This window comes from Engystomops pustulosus, chromosome 4 (assembly GCF_040894005.1).
Source record: "Engystomops pustulosus chromosome 4, aEngPut4.maternal, whole genome shotgun sequence".
In the NCBI taxonomy this organism is placed as follows: Eukaryota; Metazoa; Chordata; class Amphibia; order Anura; family Leptodactylidae; genus Engystomops; species Engystomops pustulosus.
In genome coordinates, this window is record NC_092414.1 from 167,282,549 (window position 1) to 167,305,873 (window position 23,325).

The window sequence follows — 23,325 nt, forward strand, 5'->3', positions numbered from 1 at the left end:
ACAATCCTGCAGGTATTATATGCTAATGTTATACTAGACCGTACCTGAGCACATGAAATATTTTCTGACAATTTTAAAAATTCTGATAAAGCTCATCAAAATTTTAAGGGAGTCTACCACCTCCACCAGCTTTATACAGCTGATAAAACTGTGAAATCTATGGCCATACATACATACCAAACATATTTTTATACCAGCAGTCAGTCGGGGCATTAGCCATAAATAAATTTTGTGGGTATATGCAAATCACTGTGTTCATGAACCTGGGCATTGATTAAGCTCTCAGGATCACCAATCAGATACACCTTTCCCTTGCTCTTACTGTCTGTGTCACCTACCCCTCTTCTAATGCATCATGCCTCCTACTGGAGACCTAGAATGAATACATGAGAGAAGATGTAAAGCTTTGGGAAAGGTTTGGATGGAGCTGACAGTAGGAGAAGAGGAAATGTGAGGAGATGAGTCAATGTCCCTGATGCACAAACAAATTTGAATATGGCCTAAATGTTTTTGAATGCAATTATTTGATAAAACGTTTGGACCTGGAGAATTGAAAGGTCCTCTATACAGATGGACCGGAAAGTCAACTTGTTTAATTACAGAAAAATGGTCCTTTGAGTCCTGGTTTCAACTATAACGATAAGCTAAAACTTATATTCCCTGGAAAGTTGTGGTGGTCCTGGTGTTGGAGTGACACTTAGACTAATACTTCCCCTGTAAGGCTACATGGGGGAAGCAGTAGTCCAAAATAAACCCACTGTGCTGCCATTGTCACTGATCTGCCTGCCCACTCCATTCTGTAGCAGACGGTGGAAATAAAACCTCAGGAAGAAAGAGGCTAGGAGAATTTTTATTTTTAAATGTTTTTAACCAATGTTCCGCAGGGGTGGGGGTGGGCGGGGAAATCAAATATAAACACTGACTTCCAACCAGACCTGCTGGAAATCAAGACACAGGATATTTGGAAGCTTGTTTTGGTAGACATACCAGAATTAGCATCATATTGATCGAACACAAAATATTTAATACATTTGGCACATGTGTTACTCTTATACTACTGACTGAGCTGTTACTCCACATGCTATTGACACCACCCTACTAATAAATCTTGTGCAAACCAGCTTAATGTTTTCCACCCAATTTTCAAAAGGAAAGTGAGTGTAAACATATATAAAATTAACAAGGATTTGTGCAAATACCCAAAAAAGCTGAAAAAGTAGCTAAAACATATTCTGTAACTTTTTGATTCTGGAACTTACACATGATCATTTGCTTCATGCGGGGTAGAACCCAGGGGAAGCACATGGCTTGGTGAAGAAATGTGTGTGGGGTGGGGGTTGGGGAAGGTGAGCGGAGCTCCTGTGCCACAAATCTGCCCTAAAATAGGACCTGCTCTATCTAATGCGCCATGGCCTACTTGCTTTAATACGGGTGCAATTGCGGCCAGAATACAGCCCCCACCCAATATGGTCATGTGAAGAAACCAATACTGTATTTAAAGAAATGGAAATGGTTTGGATGTTTAATTTCTCAGAATTTTTAGTATATTTATTTATTGGGAGGATACATAGAACATAAATAATGCCAAGATGTCTATTTTTCACAAGTGGGAAACTAAAACTTTGCAATTCAGTGATGCACATTCAGCCATGCAAGGCCTATAGAAGAGGCAGGAATTTCCGTTCAGATTTAAAAACTCTCAGAAAAAAAACACATGTAAATGAAACCTAATGAAACCTGCTGACAGCTCAAACTCCAGAACTGTTATTAGATTATCAATAATATCAAAAAGATTTAAAAAATTACGCAACGCAGGCAATATGACAATAAAATTGGTTTGACATGCTAGTGTTGGTCGACTAGACAATTGGTACTAGCAGTGTAGTTAAACAAGTTAAACAAGATTTATATTAATTATACGACAGAGCTGCTGCAGGAAACCTGCTATCCGCTACTAGGGTAAGTATCGGATGAGAACAGTATGATATGAAGAGGAAGAAATCAGGCTAATACCGCGCTGCTGGATAATAGACAACATATAATTCTTAAATCTGATGGACAATGTTGTTAAAGATATATTCCTCTACAAGACGCCATTTTGGATCAAGCGGCCATTTTAGTTGGGGGGCTTTTAACCTCTGTACAGCCATGTCAGGATTCAGACTTCATTTTGTGTGAAACTGTTTAGAAATTACTGTGTCTTCATTATAGCTACCTTATCTTCTCTAGCTTCTCTCTTTGAAGGCCATGTTGTGACTTTTTAGTAAAAACTTTCTGTTTTGATGAAAACAAGGCCTCTGAAAGAAATGTTTTAAAGTTCATAAGTATTTTGGTAGAATGTCTTAGAGAATGTTCTGATATATTCATTATGGCCATTAGCATTGGAGTATTCTATCACCTGTTCACATCCCTATGAAACTGATTGTCTGTATTTGATATATGTGGCTGAATGTTAATAAAGAGGGAGGAGATTTTGCATATTCTAAAAGACTGGTATGTCTTAGTGTGTGCTCCTGTCCTGGTAGCGGGGAGCCATTTTTGGCTATAAAAGGTTACTTTAAAAGTCGCCTTACAAATGATAAGGACTGTTTTGAGTCCTAGATAAAAATCTCTTACAATGCGTTTCAGAAGCGGGCTGCCTCCTTCGTCTGGTCCGATAGCACAATCATTACAATTTTAACAATATTGTTAAAATTGTAGAGATTGTGCTATCGGACCTGACGAAGGAGGCAGTCCGCTTCCGAAACGCGTTGTCCATCAGATTTGAGAATTAAACATTGTGTATTATCGAGCATCGCGTTGTTAGCCTGATTTCTTCCTCTTCATATCGTACTATTAGATTATCAATGCTGGGGTGCTGGAGGAAAGATTGGACACCATGGAACATATAAGGCATAATAATTGCATTTCCATTATTTTTATTGTTTTGCTCTTATGTACAAAGGAAATGATTGACTTAGTTGTAAATATTTCAGTACACATCAGGCACAGATTGGTTGTGTGTTTTGGTTTTGAAAATGACGTAAAGGACTTAAAATGGTGGAATGAGGGGTTAATCTACAAACATTCCCTTTGGTAGAGCTGGTCCGTTTTCTCTTTTCCACAGGCTTTCTCTATTCATTCAGACATTGGTCTTTCCACTGCAATACTGGCATTCCAACACTTCCCTTCCTGCATTAATTTGAGACTGAGCGTAAATACAGAGCTTTCACTATAAATGAAGCCATTTTAGTTAAGATGTACTGCCAAAGTACAACATACAGAACACTCAGTATTCTAGATTGGAATATTTCAGAGTCTAATCATACTTTTCCTTCTTATCCTATGTATTTACTTTGAAATCGGAAGGAATTTTTTGGTATCTAATGAACGTAGAAATGGAAATGGCCGCTACATGACAAAGGCAGACAGTTTGTCAACTGACAAAATTTTAATAAATACTTAAAACTTTTGAGAGTGGACGGTGTAAGTTCACTTTAAATCATAGGGGGGCGTTATCAAACGTGTCAGGAGGCCACGGCTTCACTGGTGAGTAATTCTTTCCAGGCCCTGCCGCCAGGCTTAGAATTGCGCTATCACGGGCAAACCTTCAGGCCTGAATGGTAGCAGGCTACAGCGAGTGTACAGGCCCACCTAGTGTGGCAGTTTGCAAGGAATAGCGAATATTTCAGAGCTTGCATCCCAGAAAACTGAAATACAAGCTAAATATAATACAAGATAAAAGTTTACTGCCATATATATTGATTTTGGTCATAATTAGGGATGAATACTACCTAAAGACTCTTAAAGGCTCTCTGCGCCTCTTGCACCTGAATTTATGAAGTGTTGGTGCCATAATATTGGTGTTTTCCGACACTTTCAACCTGCTAAATTTTGCAAATGCTTATCCTGGTTGTGAAAATATCCCATGTAAAAAATTTGTAAAACTTTATGTAACATTAAAGGGGTTTTCCTGAGAAGTTGAATACTCAATTGTTACTGTCTTGTTATTAGTTTTTTTTGCCTCCCAGATAACTAATGTTGTCTCCAGGACACAGGTTGGTTGTACACATTGATCTCCAATGAAGATCATCCAATTCTCTGTCACATTTTTTTTCTCAGGAGGGGGAAACCCAAGTCAGTGTATCCTTAGATAATGTGACAAGTTGGATTCAAGCTGCTGTACTGAGGAGATCCTACCCCCTAAGCCACCATACTTTGTCCTGAGATGCCTAATGGCACATACACAACAGCATCTCAAGTGGCTGAAGGAGCTGGATATTCTCAGGGCAGCGACTTGAGTCCAACCTCGAGTCACATGATCAGTACAGATGAATGTGTGCAGCCTTTCTTCGTCTGAGGACATTGTTTATTATCTAAAAGTAGTACCAACCGGTTCTATAAAAGGCTTCTAAATGTCTTTAAACCTATTGGCCCATTATAGTCTTCATGTGGGCCATGATTCCGGGTATAGTAGGTTGATACATAGCTAAACAAATGGGTGGCACTATTGTCTAGATTTTATTTCCATAGATTCTCAGAAAATGCTCAATGTTATTGCCAGATGCACAAGCATAAATTTACCACCCAGTTTTAGTACACTAAAATCTTTTAGTTTACCATACTAGAAGTAGGTTTACAGAAAAAGCAAGGGTTATTAGCGTTGATGTACCACACAGTAGGGTTTGATTATTTTCATTCTTTGCAGGAGCTTAGTCAATATTAATGGCATTTATCCACAGTATCAAAGTGAGAAAAGAAGTGGGGAGGAAGACAGGTTGAAACGGAAGATGAGATAAAGTTATAAAAAAGGGATAAAATAATGACGAAGGGAATAAAGTAAAGAAGAGGAAGCAAAATGTAAGTAAGGAGACAGCAAAAGCGGTAATGAAGGAAGGCAAGAAGGAGTGAATGAATGAAGAAGGAAAGGAGGGAGAAAGGAAAGGAAAGATAAAGGGAAGCTGAGAGGAGGGAAGAACCGAAACTCTCTGCTGCCTAAGGCGAACTATTGAACGGCACCCTCTCTGCCTCATATAGAAATAATATATGAAGTTATTTTTTTAGCAAGTGGGTTCTCATTGAGGCTTCTCATACCCGTGCTGACTTTGGGTGTGACAAGATACTATTTTTAGCTGTCAGATCCTGCTTTATAGCAGGTGACTGCGCCCCTGATGCTGCCCCCATATTGCTGCAGTTGGTGCTGCCTGAGGCAAGAGACTCAACTCGCCTCATGGATGGTGCACGTTGTGCGGGTTGTGCTATTGTACTAATTTATAATCAAGTGAATTACTGAAAAAGGTCCAGAGCCCTACTAGTGCCTTCTGCCTTGTGCTATTACTGTTACATGTATGAAATATCTTTGAGCTGAAAATATGTCCTGCTTTAATACATCTAGAACATTTTCATGACATTGTAGATGTACCCTAATGCTCAACCAGTTGCAAAACCTATTTTTATATTTTTTCTATTTTGGAAAGCATAGTCCTATACAAGGGAAATATATTTTTATAAATATGTCTACAATGCGACCAAAGACTTCTATCGGTATATTTTGGTGTGCACTTCTGAGTTGTGAACAAAGCCAACAGTGCATTAGATTTTTTGGGTACTTTCTTGACAGAATCCTACAGCATTTTGCTTAGTAAATGAGCTTTCTTTGTGACATTTTAGATATGATTTTGACAGCGGTGACATTTTAGAAAAAATTACAGCATACTCCAAGTGTGTAATTTTTTCCCATTTTTCTTTTATTTCTCTCAGACCCCTATTTACTAAAAAAATATATCATAAAGGCAGCCAGTGGTTATGAGTGCTTTAAAATGGCCTCAATACAAATCTTACGTGAAAGAGGCTTCTCCTCTGTGATTAATCAGAACATCAGAAAATCCAACATTTATCAGGTCCCTGCAATGGAGACGTCATGCTTAAAATGTCCATTGCATTACCCCTTAATGAGCAATATCTGTACCAAAACCCTGCACCAACTTCTGCTGGTTCATATCTAAGGGATATATGTTAATGATTACTATAGTTAGGCTCCTATACACATGATGTTTGTAGTTCACTTTCCTACACATTTTACACTTCCCTTTACTTAAATTTTGAGCCATTCTGCTGTATTGTGTTCCAGAAATAATGGTGTATGTCACTTTAGACAGATGTATAAACAAAGTACACCGAAAAGAAGAATAGGTTATGACTTGCTAGAGACTTTTCCAAAAAAGGGCGTGGCTTAAAACTGCAGCGTCGACAGATTTATCAATGAGAAAAGAACACGTCTGTCATGGAAAATTGTCATCCAACTAATAGGAGGCGCAAGGCATGACTAGAGAATCTTAAACTAAGGCCTTCACATGACCGTATGGTTATCAAGATTGCGTCTGTCCATATATCAGCCATAGACGGCAATGGCCGCATGGATCGATACAGTATCACACACATGCGGCACCGTACCGCTCCATACATGGGAAAAAGATAGGACATGTCCTATCTTTTCCCGTGTGCACAGCCCAAACGGCTTGCATTTCTATGACGAGGGGACGGGTCACCCATCCTCCTCTCTATCGCGGCGGACGTATGTCTGTCCGGCTACAGTCCAGCCGGTGTACATTCGTTTAAATGTAGCCGTAGGGTACATTCAGATGCCTGTCTATGGAGACGTATATGTGGCAGCAAGTTTGCGGCTGCAAATACGTCTACATAGACAGCAATGGTGGCCCTGCGGTGGTACACCGGAAAAAGATAGAACCATGCTCCGCTGTTTCCTATGGAGAGAGGAGGGCACCACTAGTCAGATTTATCATCCTGCAGCAGATACTGTGATATATTAGGCACAGCATATAATCATTGGGGAAGAAGTATCTGAGGTAAAACTGTTCTGGTTGCCCATGGAAACCAATCAGAGCTCAGATTTATTTTCATAACCTGCTGTGGTAAAATTAAAGCTTAGCTCTGATTGGTTGTCATGGGCAACTAGAGCATTTGTCCTCTCAGACACATCTTATAAATCTATCCCATTTAGACTATTTATCGGTCTTAGATAGATCTGCCCCATTGTGTGTACAGAACCTTTTTTTTTTTCGCTACAAGCAAACTTTGCACTATGAGGAAGATTTATGTGTCGCACACCAGGCCAGAGGAGAGTACGACTAGACAGTCCTCTACTGCATTAGATTTATCACTGTCTCTGATGTTGGATGATAAATCTCGAGAAGTTTAAGACTGTCAGCTACTACTTTGCACCGTACATTAGTTGATCTAATTTACTGCATCCAATTTTATCACAAAGCCACTTCCCTTTTTTTCATACAAAGGCTATATTCACTCGAACATATGGGGGACGTATATATGGCCGATGTATATATGGTGTATATACGTCCCCCATACATGGCTATGGACTCACGGCGCCGAATGGGAGCGGTAGAAAGATAGGACATGTCCTATCTTTCTACGGAATACGGCTCTGTGCGCCATATATTGCTATGGAGAGAGGCAGGGTTGAGCGGCGCTGTCCCCCTCCTCCCCCCACCACCACTGTGGTGTTCCCGCCGTGCTACGGATGGTGGGCAACGGCAGCGTGAATGTAGCCTAAAACTGTCTAAAACTGTAAATCCTTTAATAAATGTGGCACAAGGCTTTTCAGATTCAAGTTACTCCAGAATTCTGGCGCAGATTGCTTGATAAATCCCTCCCAATCTTTTCAAAAAGAATAAACAACCTAAAAATGATGACAGATAAATTTATAAAAAGTTAACGCTATGCATGAAACAAGTCTTCATGGTATCCCATGATGTTATATATAATGGTAAAGGCTAGATATAGTGAAAGAAATCGAATCAGATGTTTATACATGGGGCTACCCAAGATAAAACTAAAAATCATTGTTAAATTGTTACGTCGACCTATTGCTTCTTAAAAAATCTTAAAAATGTAATCTGATCCAATAATGATAGGCAGTATTGGCAGCAGCTGTCACATATCCATGTTGGGGCGACATCTCTGGTAACAGCTATACTGTAGTTGGCAGGGGAAGAGTGAGGAGGGATCTGTGTTGATATTACAATATTATTTGCAAACTAGAAAACTCCTTTAACATTGTTACAACAATGTAAACATTTACGAAAAATAGTTTTTTGTTTGCATTTCCAAAACTTTATCGATGTGTCAATAATTAGGCAATATTTATCAAACTTTTACATGGATTGCGGGAAAGGTATAAATCAGAATCTCAATAGATAATATTGATTTTCCATATGAAACATTGTTCAGTGATGGAGCCTCCCAACCGCACATTAAAAAAGAGTTTTATTTTAGGAAGTTAATTGGCAATGATAGCAGATGATTGATGTATAAGCCTGACCCAAACATTATTAGAAAACATACGACGAAAAAGAAAATAAGCGAATCTGTAGCAAATAAATTGACGCATATGTGACACGGATTCATCATCAAATAAATGCATTCATAGGATGGAAAAAAACTTCCTCGGCTAGTACTGTAAGCCCATTGAAGGCGACGGAGAAGGAGTCATACACAGACAGGCTGTTCTGTCTCTCACAAGCAGTCAGTGATTACTGAAAAGTAAACTTGTAAGGTTTCCGCTGCTCCAATGAACCCATTCCCTCCCCCTTATAACGGTCACATTTCTGCCTGTGATTTTCTCTGTCCTTGTCTCTCTCTCGCCCTTTCTCACATTTAAACAAGCTTTACTTTTCTTGGCTTGTATGGGCCCTCAGTAGCCGAGTGCTGGCACGCTATGTGGTCCTAGAGGCGAGATGAACACAGCTTTTGTTACTGGTGAGAAGTTGGACATTGGAGACACAGAGACTGGTTTGTTTAGTAGGGAAGAGGATGGGGGAGGAGAACTAGGGAGTGGGCCTGGCGTCATCTTGTGGTAACCAAAAAAAAACTCCTGCACATAGGTAAAAAAAAACGTAATAGAGGGAAGGGCTACATTTAAATGAACACATGTGGGATGGTATGTCAGGTATAGAGAATGAGATCATACATTAGTATTATGTAGTAATATGAAGAAAAGTCACACTGTGGATTCATTTTTGGCTTTCCCTCATCATGTATCCATCTTATCTGTATGTTACATTGTGATGCTACATACTACATATGTAATACTTTACATAGATTGCAAGCTGTGTGACAGGTCTATTCTCATGTATGCACAGATAATCCATCACAATATGCTATCAGAAATGTCAGCATTTAGAGGGGAAGATGCATTACTTGTGTAAAGGTGACGCTTTTTGAGTTCCATGCTAGGTTTAGTATACAGATTTCAATACCTTGTTGATCCTCAGGGCTCAGAACGCTACAAAATATGCTTTATGAAAGTGTCTAATATTGACCATTTTACATGTAATTTTTTATATATCCTTTTTTAAAGGTTAAAATGTAATATCTTAAGGTCAAAAAAACGTTAGCTGCTACTTTTTACTTGCACTGATAATGTTTTAGCAATGCTACTCTTGCACTGCCCTGTAGGGGGAGAACTTTAACACATTGGGGGTCATTTACTAAGGGCGCGATTCACGTTTTCCCGACGTGTTACCCGAATATTTCTGATTTGCGCCGATTGTACCTGAATTGCCCCGGGATTGTGGCGCACGCGATCGGATTGTGGCGCATCGGCGCCGGCATGCGCGCGACGGAAATCGGGGGGCCTGGCCGAACGAAAACCCGACGTATTCAGAAAAACCGCCGCATTTAAAAAACGAAAAAGTGTTGCTTGGGGAGCGCTTACCTTCACCTGGTCCGAGGTGGTGCATTCCGGCGCGATGAGATGACTTTCAGCGCAGCAGCGCCACCTGGTAGACGGCGTAAGAACTACCTTCTTAAATCCGGTCCGGACCCGAATCCAGAGCAGAGAAAGCGCCGCTGGATCGCGAATGGGCCGGGTAAGTAAATTTGCCCCATTGTGGCAACAATATAGGACTGCAATGTCAAAGCCCAATAGGATATCTCTCTGTCTATCTATCTATCTATCTATCCATCCATCTTTTCATCATTCATCTTTACAACCTAGGTCTCCATGGTCCTGATAGAAGCAATGCTAGCTATATAAATATACAATGTGAGTGTGTTTTCCTTGCTAGGAGTATCCGTTCCTCTTTGCACACTCCTTACCTGTGTTCCTTCACTAACCTGATGACAAATGTTCTCCTTTACACAGTACAGAAATCCCTCAATATTTATTTTCTTCTTTTTCCGCCTCTATTTCCATATCATCTTAAAATAACCCAACTCCTCTATTTTCCATATGAAATGCCCACATTGAGTAGTCACTGGTGAACTTATTCAGCCTCAGCTGGAATGCCGGTAATACAGGAAACCTTAATATAGTGGTTTAAGGGAAGAAAGTGGAAAGTTTGACAGACAGAGCAGTCATAAGTATGTTAGCAGCTTTCCTGTACGTCCCCTCTCCTCCCTTCACCTTGAATAGAGATTTATGTTCAGGCCAGCCAATAGTCAGCTCTTTGGCTTTCCGCTATAAACCCCTATTTCTGTCTTTAGGAATGATGTAGTGTGATCTGATGACTCTCCCTGTCTCCTTTCATCTGTAGTCTATGGGCCAAATGTCTAGATCTGTGTTAGCTAAACTTCTGGATAATGCAAAGATGTCTCAATCTGCTGTGCTTAGGTTCCATTTCTGGTTTTGGCTTCCAAATACTGATGCAAAATACTGAGCAGAATACTGTCATGTGAAACTAATAATAATTAAAAATAATAATTCCTTTATTTATATAGCACACACAGATTATGCAGCACTACACAGAGCTTTCTTAATCAGTCTGATAGCAGAATTGAATTAGAGGGGCCACAAGGGAAAAGTAGAGCTTCTATCAGATGTAGTTTCACATGACAGTATTCTGATCAGTATTTTGCATCAGTATTTGGATGCAAACACCTGAACAATAAACTAAACACAGAAGATCTAGAAATCTTTCCATTATACTCTCCTTGTTTTGTCTTACAAATCCTGATGTTAAATACTGACCAGAATACCACCATGTGATAACAGACCATGGTGTCCCAATGCATACCTGGATGTACTGTATTATATCAGCATAAGGAATTACTGTACATTGCTTTAGGGACTAATAATATGGAAACCTAATTTTGCTTATACTTGCCCACATTTATTTAAACTAGTGTAAACTGTGCAGGATGAGTCATGAATTGCGACGCGTGTTCTCCATGAATCTGCCGCTCCCTGTACTGCTCCAGCAGATGGCACCAACTTTTTGTGGTGCACCTTTAACATAAAGCATGCAGCACAATTCTGTCGGACACTGCATGATAAATGAGGTGCACTGGAACACCCCCTTCAGTGCAGAATTTTGTCTTGCAGACAGTTTATATATACATGTGCAAGCAGTTTGCACTGAAATTAAGCGCAGGGGCTTTAATAAGTATGAGCCATAATGTTACAACTGAGAAGACTATAACTTACACTACATAACCTACACTGATAATATAAAAAAGCTCAGGATATTAGTTATTCGGAACTTCTTCTGACGTTCTAGGAAAGGCTGTCATCATTGAATGATCCAGCAGAGGGATATGGTCCAAGGGCTCCACTTGTGGATTTTAGGTGAGATTGCACTCAGCACATCTTATCATAAAGAAAGTTAATTGTCAGAGTTATATAACTTTTATATAACTTTATACAGTTGGCTATACCATACAGATGTAGCAGATTTGAATGTGTTAATATACTTGGGCACTGTTCCCTATGGACATCCTGATTCATATATCAGTGGACATTGTGCTGTTGGTTTTTCTGCAGTCCTGTGTAAAACCAAATACAGGCGGTCCCTGACTTAAGGACACTCGACTTAAAGAAGACCCCTAGTTACAGTTGGACCTCTCTGCCTCCTGGGACTGGTGATGATCTTTGGATGTTACTTTAGTCCCAGGCTTCAATGATCAGCTGTAAGGTGTATGTAATGAAGTTTTATTGTCCCCATGACAGCACAAAACTATAAAAATCCAATTGTCAGAGGGACAAAAAATTTTTTTGTCTGGATTTACAATTATAAAATATACCTGTTCTGACTAGCATACAAATTCAACTTAAGAACAAACGTAAAGAACCTATCTTGTACTTAACCCTGGGACTGCCTGTATTGGTCTGTCCAATGTAAAACTTTCTTCTATGACCCTCTCTATGGGAGCTAAAGTCACAAGGGATTTGAAGACCTTTTAAATAGAAAAATTCTGCCATGATCCAATGTATTGTGATGCTCATTTGCCACTTTTTTTTTTTTTTAGAGATTAATCTACAGTTTTAGGTGACTGAAGAGCAAACTTCTCTCACTATGCAGCCTTTGCCTTACACCTAGTGTACCAATTGTATAAAGTGCCATCTAACTTCTATTACATCCTGCACTTCATTCATTTTTCCTGTAATATCACGTGTACATAATTATATATTTACAAACACATGTAGATATATAAATGAATGACATATACATAAATTGGTGTTAATACAAAAACAATAAAAATGTGCGTTACCTTTACAAGTTCAGTGCAGTATTGAGTATCTATGTCCCATACACCTGGCAGAAAACTTAGTCTTGTTAGGTTTCTTATTGGAGTCTTGTTTCTTTGAGGAGAATAGTTGTCTTCTTAAGGATATTTTCTTCGTCAGCCTCCAGATGTTTCCCAGCCTTCAACCTTTGATAGGTGCAATCCCCCTTTACGGTATATTCTATGTCAGGTCCTTTGCAGGCAGTGGAGGCAGCAGCAGGAGAAGCAGCAGGGCTGTAGTGTATTGTAAGTGAGTTTGAAGGAAAGAATTTTTTTTCACAATGAGACCAAGTTTAGCAGGCACTGACTTCCAGACTCCTCCTGTCAACTTTTTTTCTCCCCAGATAACTCCTGGAAATGCCTGCTGCTTACTAAGTCTGCTGGTCCCTCCTGCTAAGGTAGGCACAAGTCCAGGGGCAGCAGGCTGGATACAGAGGGGTTTCAAAAAAAGGCGTAGGGGCGTTTTAGACCAGTGGGACAAGCCTCTGCCCCTTGGGGTGTCCCATCCTTAGGAAGGTTATATATATAGTAGACACAACCTGCAGTAAAATGAAGCTATATCAGGAGATCATACACTTCTAATTCATTTAGCATACACATGTAGCAGTGCTGAATTTGTTCACTGAGCCCAAGGCAGTACATTTGTAGATGATGCACTCTATATAGGTTCTGTCCAAGTCTATGTTATCACCACGGCAAAATCACAAACTTAGCTAAGAAACATCTGACAAACTTAGTACTGCTACGTGCGAGTAACTAAAGGATGTTACACTACTGATAGATACTTGTCTCATATATGTCTAATTTATAATAAATTGTTCAGCACATTTCTGAATGATTTAAGCAACTTTTATTTTATGTTTTATACTTTACTAGTAGTTGGTGGCTTTTTAAGATACTTTATTCAACCCGAGAATGCAGCACATAGGCAGTAAGGTATATAATATAGACATATACTAAGAATATTCATTATTATTATTAGATGGAGAGTTCATGGTGTTTCCATCTCCACAATAGAAGATTACTGTATTACAATAAACATTAGACAATACATCTCTATAACTTTATATGGAAACCAAATCCCAGTATAAGCATGATGTCACTCAAAGCCGTAGATCTTGTACTGTAAGTGTAAAGGGAAAATGTAATGTGAGATACACAAGAAATAGTTAAATAGAAGAACATTAAATTAAAAGAAGAGTATTTTCTTTCTTTGTAACGGGTGGAAACTGGTAATTTATCTACTATAAGACATCTGACATAAAAATTACAAAAAGGGAGACAATTTCAAAGGGGGATATGGGGTTAAGATTCAATGCTAAGTCTTTAATAAATATAAAACACAAAGCATGTATTATTATGGCCCAAAATCAAGGACGTTTTTGCCTCTGGTTCACTCAATATTCAAAATTTATCAGCATGGCTGTGAACTAAAACTTATATTTTTATTAGATATACCTTAAAATATACAAAGGTCACAGGTTGTGAATTCTAAAAACAACAACAACAATCCGTACTATAGACGCCGACCTAGGCGACTATACTGATCACCACAACCCCCAACGGTTGTGGATCAAACAATGGGGATACCACGTACCTGCAAATCACTGTGCCATGCACCATACCATCCAAAAAATACCTTGCAAAGAGGAAATAAAAGATGGTTCTTACCACAACTGGTATTGGTCTGTAGTTGTGTCCAGTGGTCAGCTGTGCTGTTTCCAAAGTACGTGTATTGACGGGAGCATTAAGATGGTAAAGGACATACCTGTATATGTTAGATCCAAAAACGTCACGAACTGTAACAAGGCTACAACTGTCCCTGTCCCCAGGTGTGATTAGCTCCCGCCCTGACAAGGGCAGTCCCAATAACTTGCCCTAGTTTAGAAAAAAAAAACAAAAAAAAAAACACCCTGCATTCCCCTTCCCTGACGCGTTTCTTCCTGCTGTAGGTTCTTCAGAGGGATTGCGGTGGAATCAATAAAACATGGGGTCTCCAATGTAGAGGAGCATCCCTTGGGGTGTAGTAAATAGTCTGATAAACCCAAGTGTAGGGTCATCTACTGGGTCCCTGGTGTGGAGCCCCAGGCGTTGATCACCATCAGATAGGGATCAACGCCTGGGGCTCCACACCAGGGACCCAGTAGATGACCCTACACTTGGGTTTATCAGACTATTTACTACACCCCAAGGGATGCTCCTCTACATTGGAGACCCCATGTTTTATTGATTCCACCGCAATCCCTCTGAAGAACCTACAGCAGGAAGAAACGCGTCAGGGAAGGGGAATGCAGGGTGTTTTTTTTTTTTTTTTTTTTTTCTAAACTAGGGCAAGTTATTGGGACTGCCCTTGTCAGGGCGGGAGCTAATCACACCTGGGGACAGGGACAGTTGTAGCCTTGTTACAGTTCGTGACGTTTTTGGATCTAACATATACAGGTATGTCCTTTACCATCTTAATGCTCCCGTCAATACACGTACTTTGGAAACAGCACAGCTGACCACTGGACACAACTACAGACCAATACCAGTTGTGGTAAGAACCATCTTTTATTTCCTCTTTGCAAGGTATTTTTTGGATGGTATGGTGCATGGCACAGTGATTTGCAGGTACGTGGTATCCCCATTGTTTGATCCACAACCGTTGGGGGTTGTGGTGATCAGTATAGTCGCCTAGGTCGGCGTCTATAGTACGGATTGTTGTTGTTGTTTTTAGAATTCACAACCTGTGACCTTTGTATATTTTAAGGTATATCTAATAAAAATATAAGTTTTAGTTCACAGCCATGCTGATAAATCTTTAATAAATATAGGCAAACACACATGCCTTTTCTGAAGCAGAATGTCCTGTGTCCATCCTTCCTGGCACTTAATTCTACAGAAACAAAACCTATCACCCTGACTTTCTAACTATTCCCCCATGAATCATACAAAAAGAACATTGATTTTCTAAGGGCATTTTCCACTTGTACAATCAGTGTGGAAGTATAGGGCTGGAAACACAATTTTTGCGCCGGTTTGAGGGCAGCATTTTAAAGGCATTAAAAGGGTTATTCCCACGCAGACAAGTTTCTTATAAGTACTCAGGATAACAAAATAACACATTCTCTAATTCACTGTTATTAACAAAAATGCAGCATTTCACAGATATAATTCCAATCTGTCTCTATCAGTATTGCTGTACATAATTTCAGTTGCCCCTAGACACGACCCTGTAACTTCTGACTTAGGGTTGTGTGCCAGCCTGCAGTCTCTCTGCTGTTTGCCTGTAGCCACGCCTCCTGCACAGAGCTCAGAGACAAGAGAGACAAGGAGATAGGTGATTCGGGGAAAGGGGGAGGTAGGCACATATCTGTCAGATGTGGCAGAGCTAAAAGTGTAACAATGTAAAAGTCTGTCAGCCTCTATGTAATAGAAATCCCATGCATCTCTGATATGTCTCATCTCTCTTTCTATGTGTCAGTGTGTTAGTACAATGTCAGAATTCATATGCACCTGTACCCTGATAATATAACCACATTGTCACCCCACAGAACTAGATGGATTAAAATGTATCTGCTTAGAGAGTCCCCGCCCACATCACTAGGGGATTGAAATGTGACGTCCTCGATAACATCAAATGAAGTGTGACAGTTAACCCCCAATCCGTGCCAGCACTGGATCTGAGTTCACGAGCAGAACAGATTTTTAAGTTCAGGTACACCGAGTTTTAATGGGTCCGTTCATCAATATTCCTTAGCCCTGACTTCAGTTGCTCTTAGTTCTATCAGTTTATCTGAATGAAATTTTAGCACATTATGAAATATTATTAAATTATAAAAGGAAACCTTTCAGCAGAAATTGACCTAATAAACCAAAGCATGTAGTCAAACAGATTAAAATCTTCCAGATAATGGACCTTTCATGACCCAGCATTGTGGGATCATCCAGAAAATCAACTTTGAACGAGATGTAAATTGGTTTTCTAAAGCCACATAGGTGGAGAGCTTAGCACTGAAGTCAAGCTCTCCTCACCTTAGAACAACCATCTGCTGTGATTGCCCTTATGCAAAAGGCCAGAGAAACCTTATGTGTCTCTAGATGCAGTATTGTTAGTTACAGTGAAGGGGTAGTTTTGGAGGTGTTAATCTACTTGATAACATGCTGATTCTGAGTGGCTTATTAGGTCAATTCCTGCTGACTGGTTTCCTTTAAATAAAATAAATTTCCAGAGAACAAGCTTGTTTTGGCATGTAAGAGAGAAGATGAGTTTGGATAAAGAAACAGACGATCCTCTCTGTTGGAACAGACATTTGTGGTATATGCAAAGTAGCGGCATACAAAGTGGTAATTTTCCAAAATAAACCATCTTAACCAATAATTACATCTGTGAACAAACAAGAGAAAACCAAGCTTTGCGACATTCAACTTTTTAGGGGTGGTCAAAGATTATTTTTCACACATATTTTTCCATTAGATTTGATCATTTTCTAAGGATGACCATGGTGTTTTTCCAGTTTAAAAACAAACCTCCCATAAAGAAAAAAATTCTCTTGATTTCATGTGTGATTGATGGGAGTTTTTAAGTAAAGAGTTTGCCTATTAACCCCTTAACGACTTGGCCTTTTTTAGTTTTTTCACTTCCATTTTTCACTCCCCACCTTCAAAAATCTCTAACTTTTTTATTTTTCCACATAAAGAGCTCTGTTATGGCTTATTTTCTGCGTAACAAATTGCACTTCGTAGTGACGGTATTTAATATTCCATGGCGTGTACTGGGAAGCGGGAAAAAAATTCCAAATGCAGTGAAAATGGTGAAAAAACACATTAGCAACGTTTTCTTGTGGGCTTGGATTTTACAGCTTTCACTGTGCGCCCCAAATGACATGTCTACTGTATTCTTTGGGTTGCTACAATTACGTGGATACCAAATTTGTACAGGTTTTATAATGTTTTCATACATTTAAAAAAATTAAAACCTCTTGTACAAATTTTTTTTTTTAATTTTGCCATCTTCTGGCGGCAATAACTTTTTCATACTTTGGTGTACGGAGCTGTGGGTGGTGTCATTTTTTGCGACTTTTGATGACATTTTCATTGCTATCATTTTTAGGACTGTGCGACCTTTTGATCACTTTTTATTAATTTTTCTATATTTTCCAAAATGGCAAAAAAATTTCATTTTTGACTTTGGACGCTATTTTCCGTTACGGGGTTAAACGCATTGAAAAACCGTTTTGATAGAAAAAACCGTATTTTGATAGATCGTGCATTTTCGGACGCGGTGATACCTAATTTGTTTATGATTTTTACTGTTTATTAATATTAATATCAGTTCTAGGGAAAGGGGGGTGATTTGAATTTTTAGGTTTTTTTATTATAATTTTTTTTTTTTTACTTTTTTTTAATTTTACTTTTACTATTTTTCAGACTCCCTAGGGTACTTTAACCCTAGGTTGTCTGATCGATCCTACCATATACTGCCATACTGCAATATGGCAGTATATGGGGATTTTACTCCTCATTCATTACAATGTGCTGATAGCACATTGTAATGAATGGGTTAAAACGAGACAGCTTCGGGCCTTCGTGAGACCTGAAGCTGTCATGGCAACGGATCACCGCTCCCCGTGACGTCATCGGGGAGCGGCGATCCGCGGCAAGATGGCGGCATTGCCGGCGGCGATCGCCGTGAAAGCAATGCAATATGCAGCAAAGACTTACCGGCTATGTAGAGGGCTCGACCAGCGAGCCCTCTCCATGCACCGGGACCCGGCGCGCGCCGTACTAGTCGGGAAGGGGTTAAAGTAATAGTATTATTTTATACATTTATTCATATATTTATATTGCATGCATTTTTATATCACAATATCCACAATATTGTAAACTTCCCATTTAAATGAATCGCCTCAAAGTAAATACTTAATTAAAAACTATTATTTAAAAGCATTTCCCTTATCCCTAAATGGTTCATTTCCATGGCTACAGTGTAAAAACTTCAGTTTGTAAACTTATATGCAACTCACTTGAAGGGAGTCCAGTGATAATATTGGGGTCCGGTATGTGTAGTGTTCACTACATTGTCCTGTCATCCTGTTCCTGATTAACAGATCTCACTGCTGTGTGGAACATGAGAGAGAGCTCTGTTACATTATTGAGCCTGTTTGGTCCTGTTAAATTTGCAACATCTACCCCATGTATGTATCTGATCACAGGATGCCTCCATGGAGGATGGGGGAGGATGGGTAGGAGTAGAAGTTCATGGAGGCTGCTTAGATTTCAGATACATGCATAGGGTAGACATTGCAAATGTAACAGGAATAGAGATGAGCGAGTATACTCGTCCGAGCTTGATGCTCGTTCGAGTATTAAGGTACTCGAGACGGCTCGTTGCTCGGACGAGTATTTCCCCTGCTCGAGATCGAGCATTTAATTTAAAAAACACAGTGAAGAACAATGAAGAATAGAATAAAAACAGTGAACACAGTGAACACAGGATCATTTAAGTGAAAAACACAGTGAAGAACACAATGAAGAATAGATTACAGATGTTCGGCACATCAGCTTACTTGTCGGAAGATACGCGCGAAACGGTGCAACCAAAATAGTATGTGAAGAACACATTGAAGAACACGGTGAGCAGCACAGAGACACCAGAGAGCAGCACAGAGACACCAGGGAGCAGCACAGAGACACCGGGGAGCAGCACAAAGACACCGGGGAGCAGCACATGGAGACACCGGGGAGCAGCACATGGAGACACCGGGGAGCAGCACATGGAGACACCGGGGAGCAGCACATGGAGACATCGGGGAGCAGCACATGGAGACATCGGGGCAGTGCATGGACCCATCGGGCAGCACGGAGACACATCGGAGCAGCACATGGAGACACCGGGGAGCAGCACATGGAGACACCGGGGAGCAGCACATGGAGACACCGGGGAGCAGCACTTGGAGACACCGGGGAGCAGCACATGGAGACACCGGGGAGCAGCACATGGAGACACCGGGGAGCAGCACATGGAGACATCGGGGCAGTGCATGGAGACATCGGGGCAGCGCATGGACACATCGGGCAGCACGGAGACACATCGGGGCAGCACGGAGACACATCGGGGCAGCATATGGAGACATCAGGGCAGCACATGGAGACATCGGGGCAGCACGGAGACTTCAGTGGAAGAAGAGGAGCGTATCTCCCGACAAGTAAGCAAATATGCAGAACATCTGCAATCTATTCTTCACTGTGTTCTTCACTGCGTTTTTCACTTAAATGATCCTGTGTTCACTGTGTTCACTGTTTTTATTCTATTCTTCACTGTTCTTCACATCTGCTAACTTGTCGGGAGATAATATACGTGCGGAACAGTGAAGAATAGATTGCAGATGTTTGCATACATCTGCTAACTTATCAGAAGACATTCTTTTTCAATTAAATAACACATTTTATTCCCAAACCATGGTCCCCTTGAAAAATGCTCGAGTCTCCCATTGACTTCAATGGGGCTCGTTATTCGAGACGAGCACTCGAGCATCAGGAAAAGTTTGTCTCGAATAACGAGCACTCGAGCATTTAAGTGCTCGCTCATCTCTAAACAGGAACTTAGACGATATCACCCTGGTCACATGAAATGCTGAGAAGAGGCATGGCTAAAAAAGGGTGTCCATTAGTTTATAGGCCTCTATGGGAACCTGCCATTAGTTGTATTTATGAAAATGTGGTTAAGGTTCCCTTTAAATAAATAAAACTTTTATCGGAATCAATATGGTAAATACTGTATCTTAAATCTTACATCTTATGACTGTACTCTATCCATATAACAAGTGTAATTGTGTGAATCCACCTTCACTACTTTCTACATGTGGGAACAGTTAAGGTTTAGAATCGACTGTTCCTTGGAGGTAATATATACCTAGGAACAAGAAACTCTATGTTTTACTAGTATGACGCACTGAACAATATACTCCTTTATGTTGGGAAACATAGTAATTAGAGATCTTTGTTTTGATCTTTCATTCATACGTTTTCTTAATGTGGCGAGTGTAGGACGTAGTCCTCTCCAGATGTAACTCACATCTATAGCAAGTCTATTTTTCAAAGAAGGAATTATTCTTAGGAAGACTCCGGATTCCATGTGCTGTAATTGTGTTTAAGCCCTTTCATGGGTATTACTTTTATATGATGAAGAATACCATTCTGTACTATAGTTCTGGAGGTACAGATTAGATATGGAAGTTTAATTGTTTTTGTCAGCACATGGACAGAGAATGAATAAAATAAGTGAGATAATAAACATTTAATGAATGAAAATATGGTAGAATCTAGTCACTTTTAGGCCCCTAGTGCCTATTCTGAGGATTACAGGTAATAACTTATATGTAGTAACATTTGCACTGAGAAAGAAAGAAAAGCGGGTAGTACTAATGATTACATCTAATCGTATTATGGCGTAACTTGAAGCTGAGGGGCCCCAGTGCAAAGTCTGTGCCAGGCCCCGACTATACCGTATGGGTTATAGTACTAGTCTTCTCAAATGGAAAAATCACACATTAGGGGCCCCTAAGCCTCTTGGGCCCGGTTGTGACCGCATACTCTCCACTCCTTCAAGTTATCCCCTAATAACATTATTTATTATACTTAGAATGGTTTGCATGGACTCGAAAGCTGCTCAAAGTTGATGGGAAAAACTATTACAGGCTGTAAATGACTACAGAATGGGACGCAGGTCCACCTTCCAGCAGGACAATTACCCTAACATACAGAAAAAGCTACAATTGCTGTTTACAAATGGACTGAAGTAGTGTTGAGCTTTCCAAACTGCAAAGTTTGGAATGGGCCCCAAACCTGGACACAAACTTCAGTCAGTTCGTGTGCGGGTACGGTTGAACACCGGTGCTAATAATACTTGCGATTGGTGCTGGCACCGTGGGTGTTATCTATTTAAGTGCCCCTGACAATGCCGCCAGCAGCATCTCAATTAATGTGGGACGCATGCACCGGTTCTTAACAGTCGTGGTGGATAAGCCATCGCGGATTTTCCTGTTCGGGCTTCTGGTCCGTGACCAGGAATGGGACAAGATTTCTAACTTTGCAACTGGCTGAACAAAAAATTGAATAGGGTCTGCTCATCCCTAGTATTTTACACAATCTGAGCTAGAGCAATGCTGCAAAGAAGAATGAGCAAACAAATTCCAGCTTCTAGATGTGCAAAGCTGGCAGAGACATACCCAGACAAACTCACCTCTGTCATTGAAACTAAAGGTGGTTCTACACAGTATTGGTTCTCGGGGCTGGATACATATGCGTACAACTCTTTTCAGTTTTTATTTGCAAAAATTTGGAAATCTACATATTCTTTCCACTTTAAACATAGTTAATGCTTTGTGCTACCGTGTCGAAGATGAATGAAATACATTTACATTAATGGATATAATGTTTAAAAGTTAATGGAGTCCGAATACTTTTGCCATCCACTGTAATAAATGCAGTGCAAAATACGTAAAAGCAAATATCGGCAAATATTTTGAAGCATTTAGCTTAAAGTCCACATTGTAACTACATTTTACTCCATTAAGCTAGCAACACCATCAGTAAGGTTGTGAAATGTTTGATTTCTCTCTTTTATGTGACATTTAACCTGGCTACCTATAAAAATTATTTTCCAAAGTCATGTGAAAATGTGCAGAGAAGAGTCATATTTTGCATGAGATAAGTCAAGTTTAGCATCTGCAGGAGGAATGTCACTAGGTAGCCCTCACAGAATGACAAGCATGAAACATGAGATTCTTATCTTTAATATGACACCAAAAGCATGTTTCTAAGTACTATACAATTGAGGATAGAGGCATCTGAAGTGATGCTCCTCCTGCAGTCTCTGATTCTTCTCAGGAAAAATATGACTTTTCTCTGCTCATTTTCACATGATTCGTAGGAGAATTGCTTTTATAGGTAAATGGATGAGATTTCGCCAAAAAAGGCAATTCTAGAAATTACATTTCATATCTTACCTTTCATCCTTTCTTTGTGTTCCTGAGACTTTGCCAGTTAATGCTACCTTGCAGGCAGGTGGAGACTTGTCACCATTGATGTTCCACTAGGGGATTCTGGGAAATATGTAAATAAGTTTTTCAGAAAGGTATAAGGAAAGCAATGCCATACCAGGTAGCCAAAGAGGCATTGTCTTCCTTATCCCATCCTGGAAAACTTATTTTGCATAATCCCCATTATAGCAAGGCGGCAAAGACAAATAAGACAACTGTTACACCAGAATGAGGAGGCTTGTTTGTACCATAGTGGAAAGCTGCATGGAAGATCAGAAGACAACAGGGTCTAAAGTCTACATTGTAAATAAGAGACATCTCATGCAGATTTGAGCAGAGTAAAATCTTAATATTTAGATTTATAGGAAACCTACCATGAGGAATCTCCTATCAAAAGTAGATCTGATGATAGATTCCTCCTACCTTTGCCCTAAGCTGTAATTTAATAATCCTGGAACCTAACATACCGTATATACTCGAGTATAAGCCGACCCGAGTATAAGCCGAGGCCCCTAATTTTACCACAAAATACTGGAAAAACCTATTGACTCGAGTATAAGCCGAGGGTGGGAAATGCATTGGTCACAGCCTCCCCAGTATATAGCCAGCCAGCCCCTGCCCCAGTGTATATAGCCTGCCAGACCCTGCCCCAGTGTATATAGCCTGCCAGACCCTGCCCTAGTGTATATAGCCTGCCAGACCCTGCCCTAGTGTATATAGCCTGCCAGACCCTGCCCCAGTGTATATAGCCTGCCGCCGCTGCCGGACAGATCGCACAGAA

General features: G+C 40.1%; 1 protein-coding gene across 4 annotated transcripts in view; it reads right to left on the bottom strand.

Moving 5' to 3' along the window:
- ACAN (aggrecan) overlaps positions 1 to 12,921 on the bottom strand; it is an 80,937-nt gene extending 68,016 nt beyond the window's left edge. For all 4 annotated transcript variants that reach the window (XM_072148512.1, XM_072148510.1, XM_072148511.1 and 1 more), the window contains exon 1: positions 12,508 to 12,921. The gene's annotated coding sequence lies outside the window, so the exon portion shown is untranslated. The remainder of the gene's footprint in view (positions 1 to 12,507) is intronic.
- Positions 12,922 to 23,325: the final 10,404 nt, after the last annotated feature.